Raw genomic sequence first — 16,136 nt, forward strand, 5'->3', positions numbered from 1 at the left:
TGATGGAAAAAATGCATGGAGAAAACACAATGCCGAAAAGAATTGCGTGCAATGCTAGTCAACATTGGATGGCAATGGACTGAAGAAAAAGAATACCTTTCCTACCGGAACGATCACTCTACTTTCTTGGTCTATTTTATATACGTGATCTGTTTTCCCAAAGTATAACTTTTTTCCCAGTCCGTAAGGATCGGTCTACTATCTTCATCATTCTACTTATATCAATGGTTTGGCTTCCTTCTCCAAGACCTTCACAATAGGTTAATACAGAACAACATGTCGTGTAATAACTCTATTTAAATTCTTAACTGGGTATATTACCCATTACCGCCATTAGGGCGAAACATGCAAAATCAAAAGTCAAATATCGAAGAGGATCTTTCCGGAACGGTATAAATTTAAATTAAATGAACTAATAATTTAATTTGGAGAAAAACCATTGATTCGTGAATTTCTGAAAATACCTACTTAGAACTTTCGTATTTAACTCGAAAGAAGTTTAAATATGATCAGAAAACGCGTGCCCATGATACCGTGGAAGGAAAGCAAAGTTTGAAATAATTTTATATATTACTATATATTTATACAAAGGAAATAGGCCAGAGCGTGTGACAATATTCACTGAAAAAAATTACCGAAAATTGATTGATTCATGTAACTTGGTCATTTGTTGTCGGAAATTTATCAGTTTCACATAAGTTAGAGGTATATATGTATATATACATAAAGTCAAAAAAGTATCGGTAAAGTATTTATTATAATTAATCTTACTTCGCAGATTTGTTTTGACTTCCAACTGAAAGATAGCTAATAAATTATTATTAATCGTCTAGATATAGTTATATTTTTCGTTTCATATTTTGATTCGTAGTTTTACATTCCACTTGGTTTTTCACTTTATTTTCTACCTACATGACATAAATTAAGCAAAACTGATTCTAAGCATTAAGATAAAGCAGACTGAAAATTAATGGTTTAAAAACTACAATCAGACACAAGACCTTTTTGGCTTTGTCACTAGGCTCAAAATGGGACTAACTACTAAAATCTTCACGGTACAAAAGATCATGATTTATGTATCCCTGCCAACCTTCGAGTATCTGAAAATCCTCTAAATTCTCTCTATTGTTGGCCATTGAATTATCATTTTATGCGCACATCAGGCCGTGACCACAATATAAAGATAATAAAGATGTGATACTCTCTACAATTTAACTCAAATATATACTATATTATTTTTACTATATTATTTTTAGACTATTTTTTATTATATCATCGCAGCGATTAAATCTCCAATCTGCTAGACAAGGCCTGTCCGAAAGTTTTCCAGATAAACTATCTTTTTAAAAATCGAAAATAATGCATAAGAATATTTACCAGAAAAAGCATTTGTGCAAAAAATAATTGATGAAAAGCTGATTCCAGGCCATTCCAAAGATTTTTAAGGATATGTTGCATCAGTCAAGAAAAACCCAAAGTACGCCATTTTATCATCAGCGGCGCGCAGATTAAAGTTAACGTCAAAGTCGACTGGTGCAACCACCCTTAAAAACTCAAAATTTGTTCAGAAAACTTTTTGCAAATAAAAATAAATTAAGCATGTATCCAATTCAGATTATGGTACATATCTTCCAGGATATATATGGACACTACAACAAACAAACGTGTAGAATGGTAGTGCAAACGCGTACACATTGCACAATTCACATTGCATCCATGTAGTATTTATATACTTATATGTTATGTTATGCATAAGTATTATTATGCTCTTATTATTAAGTATCTTATGTATCTTATTACCTTCCTCTTGAATTCTTAAATATCGGCATCAGAATCCATTGCGTAATTTTAAAGATCTTGCATACATAGGGATAGTTAGCGGGAAGCGACGTAGTTTAAATACTGCCTATGTAACGAAGATAATGATTCTTTCTCTTACCTTATTACTTTGCACCGTTACGAGCACGAATCACACCACCACCCTAACATTTCCAAGCCACTTGATAACAGTTCCCCAATTAGATCAAGTCGGCCCACGGGAATTAAATTTGAACCCTAATCAAAGTTGTCCCAAGTTCGCCAAGGCAGTTGATGATGAACCTACTCACATATAATATATGTAGTGCTAAATGTATCTTCCATTAATAAATACAACTTATATTTATGGTCAGAAAAATAGAAAATCAACAACAGAAACTGCCTCGATCTGGCCTCAGTTAGCAAAAATAAATTAGGTTTCGTATATTTCTCAGTCTTTGTTTTCGTCATGGAATACTCAATCATAAGTTATAATTTTAGGCGTAATTTACAGAATATAAACGATTTCAAAATCACTTCGTCCAAAATGTAGGTCATCAGTAAAATGAAGTGTATTTTTCCAGTCGACATAGGGGCATCAAAAATTGCGCGATAAAATTCGACCCGTATGCCAAAAAGAAAAAATGTGACGCGATCCAAAAATTGAAACAAATATTTGGTAACTGTTACATGAGTGGGATTCAGGGAAATACTGTCATACGGGCACTACAGGAAAACGTTAAATTAATTTAATTTAATGTTATAAACGTTATAATGTTATATCTGTAATATATGGTATAATAACATATGATCTAAATACTACAATTTATAAGTTGCTATAATTTCGTATAGTACAAAATATAATGTCTTAAAAAATATTTCGTATAGCGCAATTTTTTTTAAATATTTTGCAGTAGAAAAGGGCGAGTGGAGAGAAAAAACTTTTGCTGCAGTGCGACACAATATCCACAGGCTAGATAAAAAAAATAAAAAATAAAATTATAACAACATTTTAAATATTTATATAAAACATAAGCAAATTACAAAAATACCAAAAAAAATAATATAAATAAAAAGCAATGATAAAAAAGCACTCCCTCATGACTTGTTTCGACTGTCTGATTCTGGTTTATTGACCTTTATAATAGGTGAGAGGTAAAATAAATGAAAAAGTGGCAGTAATCTTCTGTCGCGTTCCCGCAATTCATTATCTGTAATTGCCGAAACACTCCCTTCGGGTCAGCACTGAATTTGGAATAAAAATATGATGGAAGTGTGATTTTATGGCAAAAATCACAATGAAATCGTTGTAGCTGCGCACAAGTGGCAGATAAATCATCATTGACAGCCCTCTTTTTCCCACTGCTGGATAATAATAAAGGTGGCTCAACTAGCCACCAAGACCTTTATTATTTTATCAGTGATACGTATAAATATACTCTTTCTAGTGAGCAATCGGAGTAACAGTAATATATTCATAAAATTCAAATAGCACTTCTCTTTGCCCTATAATTCCAAATTCATTGATGTTGGGTGTGTTTGCGTTATTTTGATTCGACGTAATTAAGTACGTAAGTGCCCGCATTTACCCTAATCCCCGCAGTTGTTTGAAGGCGAAAATAAATTTCACAATCCGAAAAGAAAATTGCAAATAACGACGTACAGCCGTGCATTGATCTCTATGTGGCGGTCATAACGGCTAGGTCGATGTATTCCACTTTATATTGGCACTCAACGAACGACAACAAAAAACGTTTCAACGAGTGTCAATAGAACGTATAAAACTTCCTCATAACACAGAATAAAAGTTGTTTGAACTCTAAAATGGAGCAATCGAGTGATCGAGGCTAATAAAAAAGTATGATAATACGTAGTATCGGAAAAAGTTTTCAGTTTACTCTCAATATGCACAGCAAAAATAAATAAATAAATAAATATATTAGGACAAATCACACAGATTGAGCTAGCCCCAAAGTAAGTTCGAGACTTGTGTTATGGTATACTAACTCAACGATACTATATTTTATAACAAATACATATATAGATAAACATCCAAGACCCGGGCCAATCAGAAAAAGATCATTTTCCATCATGACCCGACCGGGGATCGAACCCGGGACCTCTCGGTTCAGTGGCAAGAACCTTGCCACTGCGCCACCGAGGTCGTCATTATTATTATTAAAACATTACCATTTGCTATTATTCGAAGTACCTATATAAATGGTACCTATTCAACATTTGGAATTTGGTTAGCATGCTACACAAGGTTTATTAGAATGAAACACGAAATCTAATAATCATACAATCTTCAGTGTCTCTCTCTGATCTGAGCGTAATCACGGTTTCAACCATTGAGCGTCGGAGCCCAGGATTTGCTTTCCTCCCTTTTCATCCCCACTTCGCACGGTCGTCGGGATCCCTAGTTGTCAGATCATTGGGATCAACTACATTGGAAGTTCTTTGCTTGAAGTGCGTGAAGAAAAACATCGTGACCCCTCACGATGTTTTTTCTTTATGGAAGCAAGTGGTCGATGAAAACTACTACACATGAAACAGATAGGTATACAAACACATGTACCACGATTAAAATTCGAACCTGAGACCTTTCGGTTCACAAACGGGCGTCTCTACCATTACACCTCCACCGCTTCACAAACAAATACCTATCTAATCCAAATTTTCGTAATTATTATAATAAAGAATTTATTAAATTTTTCATTACATATAACTTGGTAAGTGATAAAAATGTCTATGAATTAAAAAACTACAGGATTTTTTAATGGTTTTCACAAATAGATCAATTTCCTTAAGGAAAGTTAAGATGTATATTTTGCTATACTTTTACCCGGGCGAAGCCGAGACAGGCCGCTGGTTAATTCTATTTTGATTTTTAAAAAGCTTATTTGTATTTATATCAATTTAGAAAACTACGCTATAGCTTTGAGATTTTCCGGCTTTGAGTAGTTTTGCAACGAGAAAATTTCATTTTACTTTGCTATTAAACCGTCCAAATATAAATCTTAAAGCTCATCTCAACTACACACTTTTGACTTTAGTTTATTTGCAAGTTGCCTATTAGCCTGCCTGCGCGCCGACGCCGCTTAAGAGAAAATGGCGTAAATCGCTCAAAGTTCATATTACAAACTAAACAAAATTAGTGTTTAAAAAATTTTAGTCATATTGTAATAAGCACCAGAAAATTTTAACATTAAATAAAAACTAATAAATCCAATGTATTTTATGCTATGGTTCACGAGTCTTTTTTTTCATTCATTTTCATAAATATAATGGATTCCATTTTAATGCATTAGATGTATAAATATTAAAAGGATTCACTTTGCAACAATATCGCAGATAACGTACTATACTTTACTTTAGGTGTATTTATTTCGGTTATGGTTGGACCAATAGGTTTCATTTTTAGTTCTTTATACATAAGAAATTTATATAATATGAAAACTTCCCGTAAGATTAAACTAGCGCTTTCTTTCGGGCATTATAAACGGAGGTACTGAACCTCCTTGATCTTCTTGGTGGCTAGTAGTTCCCATAGACTCTAAGGGGCAAATGTCAAAAGTATTTTGTTTGTTTGGCTGCGTCATGTTCTCATAATACGCAGTTGATATTTTTGGAGTTGCTCGTCTTGCCTCTTTGAGAAAACCGTCTTAGATTCTCCTAAGTTATTGGAGACACTGTTAATAAGTGCAGTGGTTTGTTTGTGATTCATATTCAAATGAAAATAGCTTCCGACAAGAAAACGAACCAACCTAAGCCCCCCTGATAGCCCGCGAATACCTGGACATCAGGAGCTGCTGGTTGCTGGTGGTGATAGTTGGTAAGTGCATTATTTATATTGTTTTGGAAGTAGTGCGGTTTACTCTTGCGGAAGTTTTCATATACAGTACGTGGAGACATAGAAAATGATCATAATTTATTTGGTCTAAACTCATGAACCTGAAGTTATCATCCTCGCTTGGAAGGCCTATTTACACGGCCAACCAGGTTATGTAAGCCAAAAGTGTTGAAATTTCTATTATTTACAAAATTTCTACTAGCAAATAAGTTACGTTAAATATATATAAAACTAGCGATCTTCTGCGGTTTCTTCTAAATAAAGTCTTCTCTTCTTCATAGTCGTATTCATCATGATGAAAGAAGACGACGATGTAATGTAACAAAAAGAGAAGACGACGATGTAATGACCACAAGCATAATAATGGAGTGGTTTACCATTGCCTTCTCCATTTCACACACAAGTTGACAATCAGCCAAAGGGCATCCTCACGATGTTTCTCTTCACCGGAAGCAAGTGGTTGTCGAGGATAACTGCTACACGTGTGTCACATTGATATACACGGTCACATTATTACTAGAATTCGAACCTGGGACTTTTCGGTTCACAGAAGTCTTAATCATTACACCCACTACCGCTTCAAAAGTAAAGTAAAAGTTACACTGAGTAAAGTAGATAACGATATTTTTTGCTAGATACTTTATAATCTACTTCATTCAGGCGAAACCGCAGAAGGCAACTAGTTTTATATATAACTTGGCAAATCAAAGTGAAACACTGAATAACTTGTGAGTTATATTTCAAGTGTTATGAATTAATCAACCAGGAACTTTCTCTATCAAATAAACTCTGCCTTATAAGACGTGATAAGAATTTGTATTGCCAATAATTTCTTTGTGTTGACGAGGTTGTACAACTCAGTTTGAATATCTCGCAATTCTAATAAATCCAATTATGTTTCAGGAAAATCAGCGGATGAACATTTCTTCCGTCTTACCGATTGGATAATTTAGATTTATTCGTAGAAATTACTCCATCAAAATTTTTGTCGGATTAAGCCCCTTTTGCCATTGGCAATAAGTTTATTGTTACCTTTGGAAGTGGTTAGTCGCGTTATTTTGTAGGTTTTAGTTTCTTAATTCTCCGAAAGGTATCATACAGTCAGCAATGAAATTTCTTATATACATATCAATGTACCAAAATTTTGCACACATACATAGTTATCCTCCCGAAATCATCTACACAGATGATGCGAGTAGTAGAAACAATAGAAAATACAAAATCCATGAGTATGGACTACTTTTTAGCGACAAGTCAGTGCACGGAAAACTAACAACAAACTACCTACTTGGGGCGCAAACTAAAATTTTGTCTGACCTAGATAACTAAACTAGAATAATCCGTATTCTTGATTAGACAATCTTGTCTGACAATGGAACTTATACTTTTTTATACACACATATTTAGTTAATTAATATTATTAATCTACATTTTACTTACATAATTTGTTTTCTTTTCTTGACAAGCAATGATAAGCATGCTATGTGTTTTTCTGTTTTCGCATTAGGTGTAAACCTGTAATGATAGTTATAAGTAATAAATAAATAATAAAAACATTTTGGCCCTACAACTAGCCTTGTTACCATAGTTACCATAGTTCTATTGTATTGTTTAAGTTGTAAAATGTTGTGTGCACCAATAAATAAATAAATAAAACTTTGTTGCACCAGACAATTTTGACGTAAACTGTTGTAACTGAGGCTAATGCAAACACATCGTCGACGTAGATCTTACTATGTATCTGTACACATAATTACAGCGAGGGACATAGATCATTCGTTGTATTGCTGATAGCAATCGCATTGTATGCTCATTAGACAGGCATTAGACAGAATCGGTAGTTAATCACATTAAATTGTCTGAGTGAGGAAATATTTCTTCATAGTCGTATTTCCTCATGGCTTAGGGTCGTGGTCATTACGTGTGTTTCATTATATGTAATGCCGTTGCCTTCTCCATTTCAGATACAAGTTAATAATCAACTAGTGCGCTGGTTTCCTCACGATGTTTTCCTTCACCGGTAGCAAGTGGAGATCGATTAAAACTGCTATAAATATATTAATCAGATTAACATGTGGCACGAGTAGAATTCGAATCTGGGATCTTTCGAACCATAGGAGTCTCAAGCATTAAACCACCGCTTCGAAGAAATACAGTGCGTTTATAAATAGAACTGGAGCTTTTAGCTGTCATTAAAATCAAGACAAAATTAACACAAAAAATTTATGAAGAAAAATGACAAAAAGGTCGAGATTCTATAATAATTAACAGCGGCAGCGCCATTTAAATACAATGCTGATATACTTTGCTAGCACCAGATTTTATGAAAAATTAACAATGCAGAGGTGTACGTAAAATTAACTATTTTCCACATACACTTTGATGTTGTCGATATATCAGGTCATGCTAATCATAGTAATGCATCATTGTCATCCAAACTAAACGTGTGTACAAAATTTCAATTCAATCGGTTGAAGACATCTGCTTCAAACTTGATTGGTTGCAAGATTCCACCGAGACATACATACATTGCAAGTTAAATAAAAGCTTATAAATACTTTTACTCTAATGGACTAGTATACGGTAGTTTGTTACAAATCCTAAAAAAGGCTTTGGAAGAGGCGCACACGTAATCCTCTAGTATCTCTTTCATCCTCAGTCGACACCCAACTTAAGTAGTGACTTAGGAAAGTTAGAATTCAGTGGATGTACTTTCATTTCCATCATAATAATGCATTGTAATCGAAACTGACTATCCTTATATTTAATTCAAGTTATTTTAGAAGTATAATTAGATCAATACAATACTAATAATACAATAGTCGCAAGTTACTTGTGATGTTATTTCAAAGGGCATATTCAGTTTTTACTTTCATTACTAGCGGCACGTCGCGGCTTCGCTCGGTCAAAAACGTAATGAATTATAAACCTAAACCTTCAGGAATCACTCTATCACACTATTGATAAACACTGCATGAAAATCCATACAGTCGTTTTTGAGTTATCACGAACTGACAAAAGATGAGGATGTAGTAGGTTGTAATAAAATTTACGTATATACTTAGATGAGCACCATACTCCTCAAAATAAAACAAAATAACATGGACAGATTACACTCGATGTAGACTGGCTGAGTAATAGTTGTTCTGCACAAATAACAAATCGCGCAGGAAGTTGGTTAATGGCCAAGCTCAAATGGATCTTATGTCGATTGATACTGAGTTGAAACTCAATACGTGGAGTGGAGATTCGCGGGAGCTGGAGCGTTATAAACGACGGATCGTACGTAAGACGCAACAGCTCGCACGACGAAACGCCTTATTTCAGAAAATTGTGCTCTCGATTTCAGTACAATACTAGCCCTAAGCCGCTAATTTGCCTTGAATTGTGGAATTTAATTGATGCTGTATAATTTTAGATGTCTGGATATATTTCTTAATAAGTACGTCAAGGAAAAATGTAGGTACATGTGATATGAAATTCAGAAAAAAAGACACCAGAAGAAATGTAATAACCTGAAACATGAAACAATATTGCAAGTTACATTTTTCCAAGCGGTAATAATGTTAAATGAACGCTGTACTCTAGAAAAAACATATGGAAATCCTATAGTGTATTTGAAACGAAGAAATAATAACATGCCAAATTTCGTGAATAGTTTAGAACAGGAAAAATAAGTAATAAAAAGAATTGTCTCATATAAATGTTAAAGTAAAGTCATATGAAATTAAATATAGGCAAAAACGAACACAACGAGACATACATACAAGAAAATATTAATAATTAATAACGGTAAAGGGAGTGAAGATATGTTATTGTATATTTATAGCCTACTTTGTTTACCCCGTAAAAACAGAACATAGCATTCACAGATAAATGAGAATGAAAAGATAAATGTTTGTGAATCAGAACAATCAGGTAATGTTCTAGGTAAAGAAAATGGACTATATTAAATATACCTATGATATAACTTATACCTATATACCTATGATATAACTTCAGTAAATTGTTTTTTTTTGTGACGCTATCCAAAAAAAAAACAATTTACTCTTTCACAAACAATGCTTGTCCTGATGTAATCACAAACATAAACGATTTCAGTTCATTGGTAACCGAGTGAGTCGGCAAATCGATTTAATCAAATACAACTCGATTGAATTTCACGATGGATCTGACTCCTTACGACAGCACTTTTGGAAATTAATATCGATAGTGCTTCTAAGTGGGTGTTTGCCGATAAATTTTGATGACTTTTGGATATATATTTAATATCGTAATGTACCTGCAAAGGGAACTAGAGAAATTATGATATGATTGAATAATGCGAAACCTTGAAATGCACACATTTTCTTTCTAGATGACGAATGCCAACGAAATTAGAACTTTTTTCTAACTAGTTCTAGTTTACCCTCGGCATAAATCTCCTGCAAATACTAGTTATCTTGTGTTTTGCTATAAAAGAATCAAAGGTAAGGTGTCCTCATTGAGACAAAGCGGCGTTATGTGACGCGACCCAATAAAGAAAAATATATAATTTATATATGAACTGGACGCATATGTTTGTATCGACGCCGAAGTTTAAACTAGTAGTCACAGAGCGGACCTCAGACAATACATCTTTAGAAAACATGCCAACTCTAGAAAAAGTAAAAGCCTTTCTCTTATAACGCGGGAATCGTTTATATTCTTTGTTCTGTGTATTTCTCAGTTTTTGACATCGAAAGAACGAAACTTAATAAATAATAATTACTATTCCAAATGTAAATATATCTTTTATATTAGAGGGTGAAGAAGAGGTGGATTGAGTGCGTTAGGCAAGATATGGCTAAAAAGGAAGTAACAGATCGGTTAACATCAGATAGGGAGAAGTGGAGGAGACTGACATACTGTACCCCACATAAAATGGAATAAGGGTAGGATGACGATAATTAGAGGGTAAAATGAAGATAATTGGGAAAATGGTGAATAGGCTATATTATATCCAAAGATTCTTAAAACATTTCTAAAATGTTTAGTGTTGCATCCGCAAATTAAAGTTCCTTTTTGCCTAGATCCAGGTATAATGGACGAAGTTTGAATACATAAGTATTCTGTGTAACCTACAATATTTTTATATCGGTTCTATAAAAACGTAACCTCATTCAACATAGAGATAATACTACAGTAAAAATTATAATAATTGGAATATTCATACTTAAAAATTTAATTAAATACTGCATATTTGGTCTTAAAACTTTGGCAATGCGAATTGCCAAAAAAAAATGATTAACTAATTTTATGTTAAGCAAAAAAGGGGTCAAATCCCGATAGTTTCAGAGTCGAAAACTTTTTGCAGTTCAACTTTGGCTATTTGTTATCACTTTTCAGTGATTCACTTGTAAATACTTGGCGGTCGTAAATCATACAAGAAAGTTTTTAGACAGTTTTGAACAGACCACAGGTACGAATATGGGTCAAACTTTTTTTACTTTGTAGAAGTTAATTTTTTTTTGATATTCCATGGTTTTTGGCACCAAACTACAGTGAAAATATGACAATGCGCAAGTTTTTTTTTTTATCTACCTATCAGTTTCCGCTACTTGGCAAAAGCCTCCCCTTTTTATTTCCAACCAAGTAAGCAAGTGTGTATTATTATAACAATATTATAAATATTCTAACAGTTATTTATTATTTAAATAAAACTTGTGTAAAGAACGAATACGGGCAGGGTGTCTTCTTTACGAGTATGCAAAAGCATTCCTATTTTCGACCTTAATTCTTTTAAGCACAATTTTTGAGGCTACAAATCTAGTCTATTTATTAAATTAACATAAAAAAACAGAACTCCTTTTTTTCGTAGCAAAACTCTAATTGATGTTATTTTGCTTCTTCCCTCACATATTTACATATATTTTTAGTATAATGACGTCTCTTTGCCTTTGTTGTTTGGGATATTGTTAGTATGTTAACGACTTCACCCAACGAAGCAACTTTATTTTGGGCCCAAATATCATTAAGGTCATACAAAAATCACCTTGATTTTTTCTATTTTTACCCATAAACTTAAGTGATCAAATAGAAAGCCATTCACAGATACTTATAACTTTACCAGAGAGCATTCCTAGAAGTTTTCAAAAGAATTCGAAATTGAATTCCACGCTATTCTCATATCAGGCTGAAAAGAACTAGCGCAATCAGATATAAGTTTACGCCGGGGCGAGAAGCGGACGGAAACGGTTTGTCCCGGCGTTAACCCAATTAAAAGGTGGGTTTTCGCCCGGACATAAATAAGGTTTAAACATTTTTGCTGGGAGTAAACCCATCACAGCACAATTGAAGATTGCAATTCAGCGATCAAGTTAGATTGGCTTTAAATCATTGTTCAATTTAGTTTATGACATCAACTTTTTTAAGCCCCCTTTAAGGCTCTGTTAGTCGCACACTAGCAACATTTATAACAATTTCTTTTATTTCTTAGCGAAAAAAATATTTTTACAGATTATTCCATACTAAATAAAGCGTGTGTAATGGAAAACTATAATACCTTCAATTAAAAATATTTATCTATTATGGCTTTTTCTTTTGTTGCTAAGAAATAAAAGATATTTACAAAAAAATTGATGGTAGCGGTAATGATCGATTACACAGCGCCTTAAAGTCGATCACTTTCAAGTGTCAAAAAGGAAAACTTACCCTTTGCCTAGACCGTTCTCCCTGTCAATACGTGCGGTGAACATGTCACGTTTTATTAGAAATGTTTTAAACCATTATCTTTGTTGTTTTAGAAAATAATCCATACCTATACATATAGGTAATAGAAAGGAATGATTTGCAGTTTTGTTTGTAACTGTTAAACTTAAAACTACAGGACCAATGTTGATGAAATATGGAGACAGACTAGATCGAAACAAAATAAACGTGGACAAAGTTGCTGCTGGTGCGGTCGTTAGTTTTTGATATTCAAAATGATGGGGTGATTTTTTTTAAATAATATCAAGTTACATTTGATCATTACAAAAAAAATATTTACAAAAAAACGCTTTCCTTGCGTGTTCTCTTTTGCTCGGATTTTAGAATTTCGAAGTTTTGGCTGTGATTTTATGACTGCCCACACGCCTGATGTCAACTCTCTTTGAGAATATTATTGTTGCCTATCAGCCTCCAATGTTTCCAGCTTGCCTCGTATGACATTTACGGTAGGATGTGGAGTGGACCTATTCTAGGGCCAGGACCACACGCCACTAAGTGCACAAACTCCACTACAATATTTTTTTGTCCAAGTGTCAATTTACGAAAAGTTACAGGACCACTGTAGCGCGTAGTTAACACAACTAGCATAAAGTTTCAAGTGAAAATGGTTCGTTCGACGTAATTACAAAATCTCTAGGGCAGGACCTGCCGTCGCGTTCAGTCATGTAAAATTCAACTTTCCGCTGAATACTGGACAAAAATGAGGGGTGTTATTTATTTTAACACGAAATGAATGGAAACGCCACACAGTCTGCATTTATTTGCAGCATAGCTCAAAAGCTCGAAGGAAGATGAAATGGAAAAGGTATTTTGGTCTGAGTTTTTTGAGTTTTGTATAAACAAACCTGGATATTTTTAGATCGGCGAGACGGCATTAAAGACCCTCGGATAAAACATATAGGTATGAACCGCCGGAAACACATATCTATACTTGTCGTCATTCAATTATAGCGGGGTTCGTGTCAAAGCAGTATACCTCGTCGTAGGCATCAGTGGCTATGAAATTTACCTAAATCAAGATTAGTTCCAGCCCAAGCTTAGACGTTATAATTCAGCCAATCACATGGCAGTTTTCGACCCAATTCCTACGTATATTAACAAAATATAAAAAATACAAAGCGACAGATCATATAATAATGTTTATATAAAAGATAACGTTGTTTTAAACAATAAATTTAAAATTACGAGTATATGTTTGTTTTAGTTGATTTTTTTATACTCAAAACCAAGAATACGTAATTAGATTTTTCATAAGTAATAAAAACTACGAAAACAAATAAATAATAATGAAAAGAATCAACAAAATCTACTAATATAATAATATTATATTATTATTAAATTTGAAAATTGCACATATTTAACCTAAAATTTCTACAAAAGCGGTTCGAGGTCTGCTAATAATCTGAATATGGCATTCCACGGCACATAATTTTCATATGTAATGTCTGCCGAGTTTCTGTTCTACAGTTTCATTGTTTTGAGGTAAGTATAAGTGGGTACATTCGGGTCAAGTGTGTTTACCTGCAATGCTTTAATTAAAGTAAGTTGTAAGTACTAGCGGCGACAAAAGCGTTAAAACTTAATAAGAAAAAAAATCGGTCCATTCTGATGTTACATCAAAAACAAATTCGGGTGTTACATCTTGTTCTCGTTCGACGAAATTATACATTCTACAAATACAATTTTGACTTCAACCCTCTTTGGGAATGTTAATGTTGCTTATGCTAGGCTATGTATCCCTTAGGCTCATCGTACGTACGTTCCACGGGAGGAATAAATATAGTGGTCAAATTTTAGGGCGGGATTAGACCATTAGATATTATTACTACAGGTACTGAATTATTAGATACTTTTATAAATTATACACGAAACTTTTAAGTTATACTTACGTACGTTTATTCAAATAACAAAACATGGTAATTTTAATTGTGAATATAAAACAAAAATTAACTATTAATTAACAAATTTGGCGACGAATATACTGTTTCAAGAAAATAGCTATATTTTTACTACTACCAAACCTTATAAAAGTTCCCTTCTTATGTAATAAAATTCTAAAAGTGTTTTTTTTTTAATTTCCATAAAACAGCAAACGTTTGTAATCAGTCGCTTTATACCACGTGAACACGAGAAAAAATAATGTACCGTGAACAGCAAAGTTTTTAAATTATGCACTATTACGTTTGAATCATGCAAAGCGATTTAAAAACAAACAAAGCGAAGTAACATTGTGCTAATATTGCCGGAATTCTGAAACAGGCGGATGTTTGATGAAACACGTTTACAATACTTACATATATACAAGTACATATTTAAACATCAACACCATACAGATTTATATCAACTAATTTTACACAAAATTGATCCTAATTTGGATCCTAAAGCAACATGCGCACATAGCAATGGAATAAAAAATCTAGGTCAACTTATATTTTAAAAAATAGCAAATTGAAAATTTGAAATTAATCGACTAAAAATATATTTACAACATTATTTTGGTACTTACCTTTAAGAAATTTTGAATACAACACTTGATTCTTGCCCCTGACTGATTATGGCTATAACGCGCCGAGGCGTTCGAGAAAATTCTTTCAATACAAAAATATTTCATAAAGCATTCCCAGGACGATGCATACAAAAATATTCTACAAGATATTTGCAAGTAAAACTTTTAAAGTAACATTATGCGCAACAAAGTTTCTATCTAGCCTAAACTGAAGCCTCTCATATTCTATCAATGTCGATGGAAACATTCAAATGATATTCAGTACTATTTCCTAGCGATTTAGGTTGAAAATCGATAAGACGTTGCCGCCGATCGGTTTTGAAATTGTTGGTGAAATGTTTTACGCTGGAGTGGTACTTTTACTAAAACGGCTACACTTTCTTTGAAGACTGTATCGATGGCTTTGGTATTTTAAAAATGAATTCCAACGCTCTACTTTCAAAAATATAACGTTTTGGTATTTTTTGTAGCTTGAGAACAGCAAGCTTTTTTCATAATTAAATGTGATCTAGTTCTTCTCCGTACCCACAAATATATTAGATAAGATAAAACTTTAAAAACTTACATTCTCGTTTATAACATTTTGATATAATGTTGTATTTCCATATCTGGTCGAAAGATGTAAAGGAAATTGCTGGAAACAGCTGGATAAGGATATCCCAGGACAGAGAAAGTTGACATAGATGGGGGAAGTCTATATCCCTAAGGGCTTTAGATGATGATGATTTTCATATCGTTCTTCTATTTTCAAAATTTATGATACCATTTTGATCTGCTAGGAAAATTGTATGGGTACTCGAAATGGGAAAATACGAGTAGCCAGTAGTCTGTTGAAAATTGGCGCGCAGTAAAGAATCTTGCGAACATGTCGCGGGGCGTGCCCGGTCGACAAGTTTGGATCGTGGCCAAACCCCCATTTGGTATTTATTTCAAGACTAATATGTAACCACATGCCAGTTCATTACTTTATTTGTTTAATCATTCAGTATACGCAGTGGTGTTCCAGTGGTTAATATTGTGAACTGCAACTAGATTCAAATCTACAAGTCTGTGTATCTCAATCTGACTCATGTGTGGTAATGGTAACCATCGAATACTACTTGCTTCCGGTGAAGGAAAATAATGTGAGGAAACCAGCAGTCTGCACTCTAATCATAATTTTAAGTTCAGTTTGTAATATTTAGCTGACTACACATTATTGCCGAACTCAGACAAATGCCGACCCGAATGCATGACCATTGCGTATTTTGT

This window comes from Plodia interpunctella, chromosome 8, assembly GCF_027563975.2.
Source record: "Plodia interpunctella isolate USDA-ARS_2022_Savannah chromosome 8, ilPloInte3.2, whole genome shotgun sequence".
NCBI classification, from domain to species: Eukaryota; Metazoa; Arthropoda; class Insecta; order Lepidoptera; family Pyralidae; genus Plodia; species Plodia interpunctella.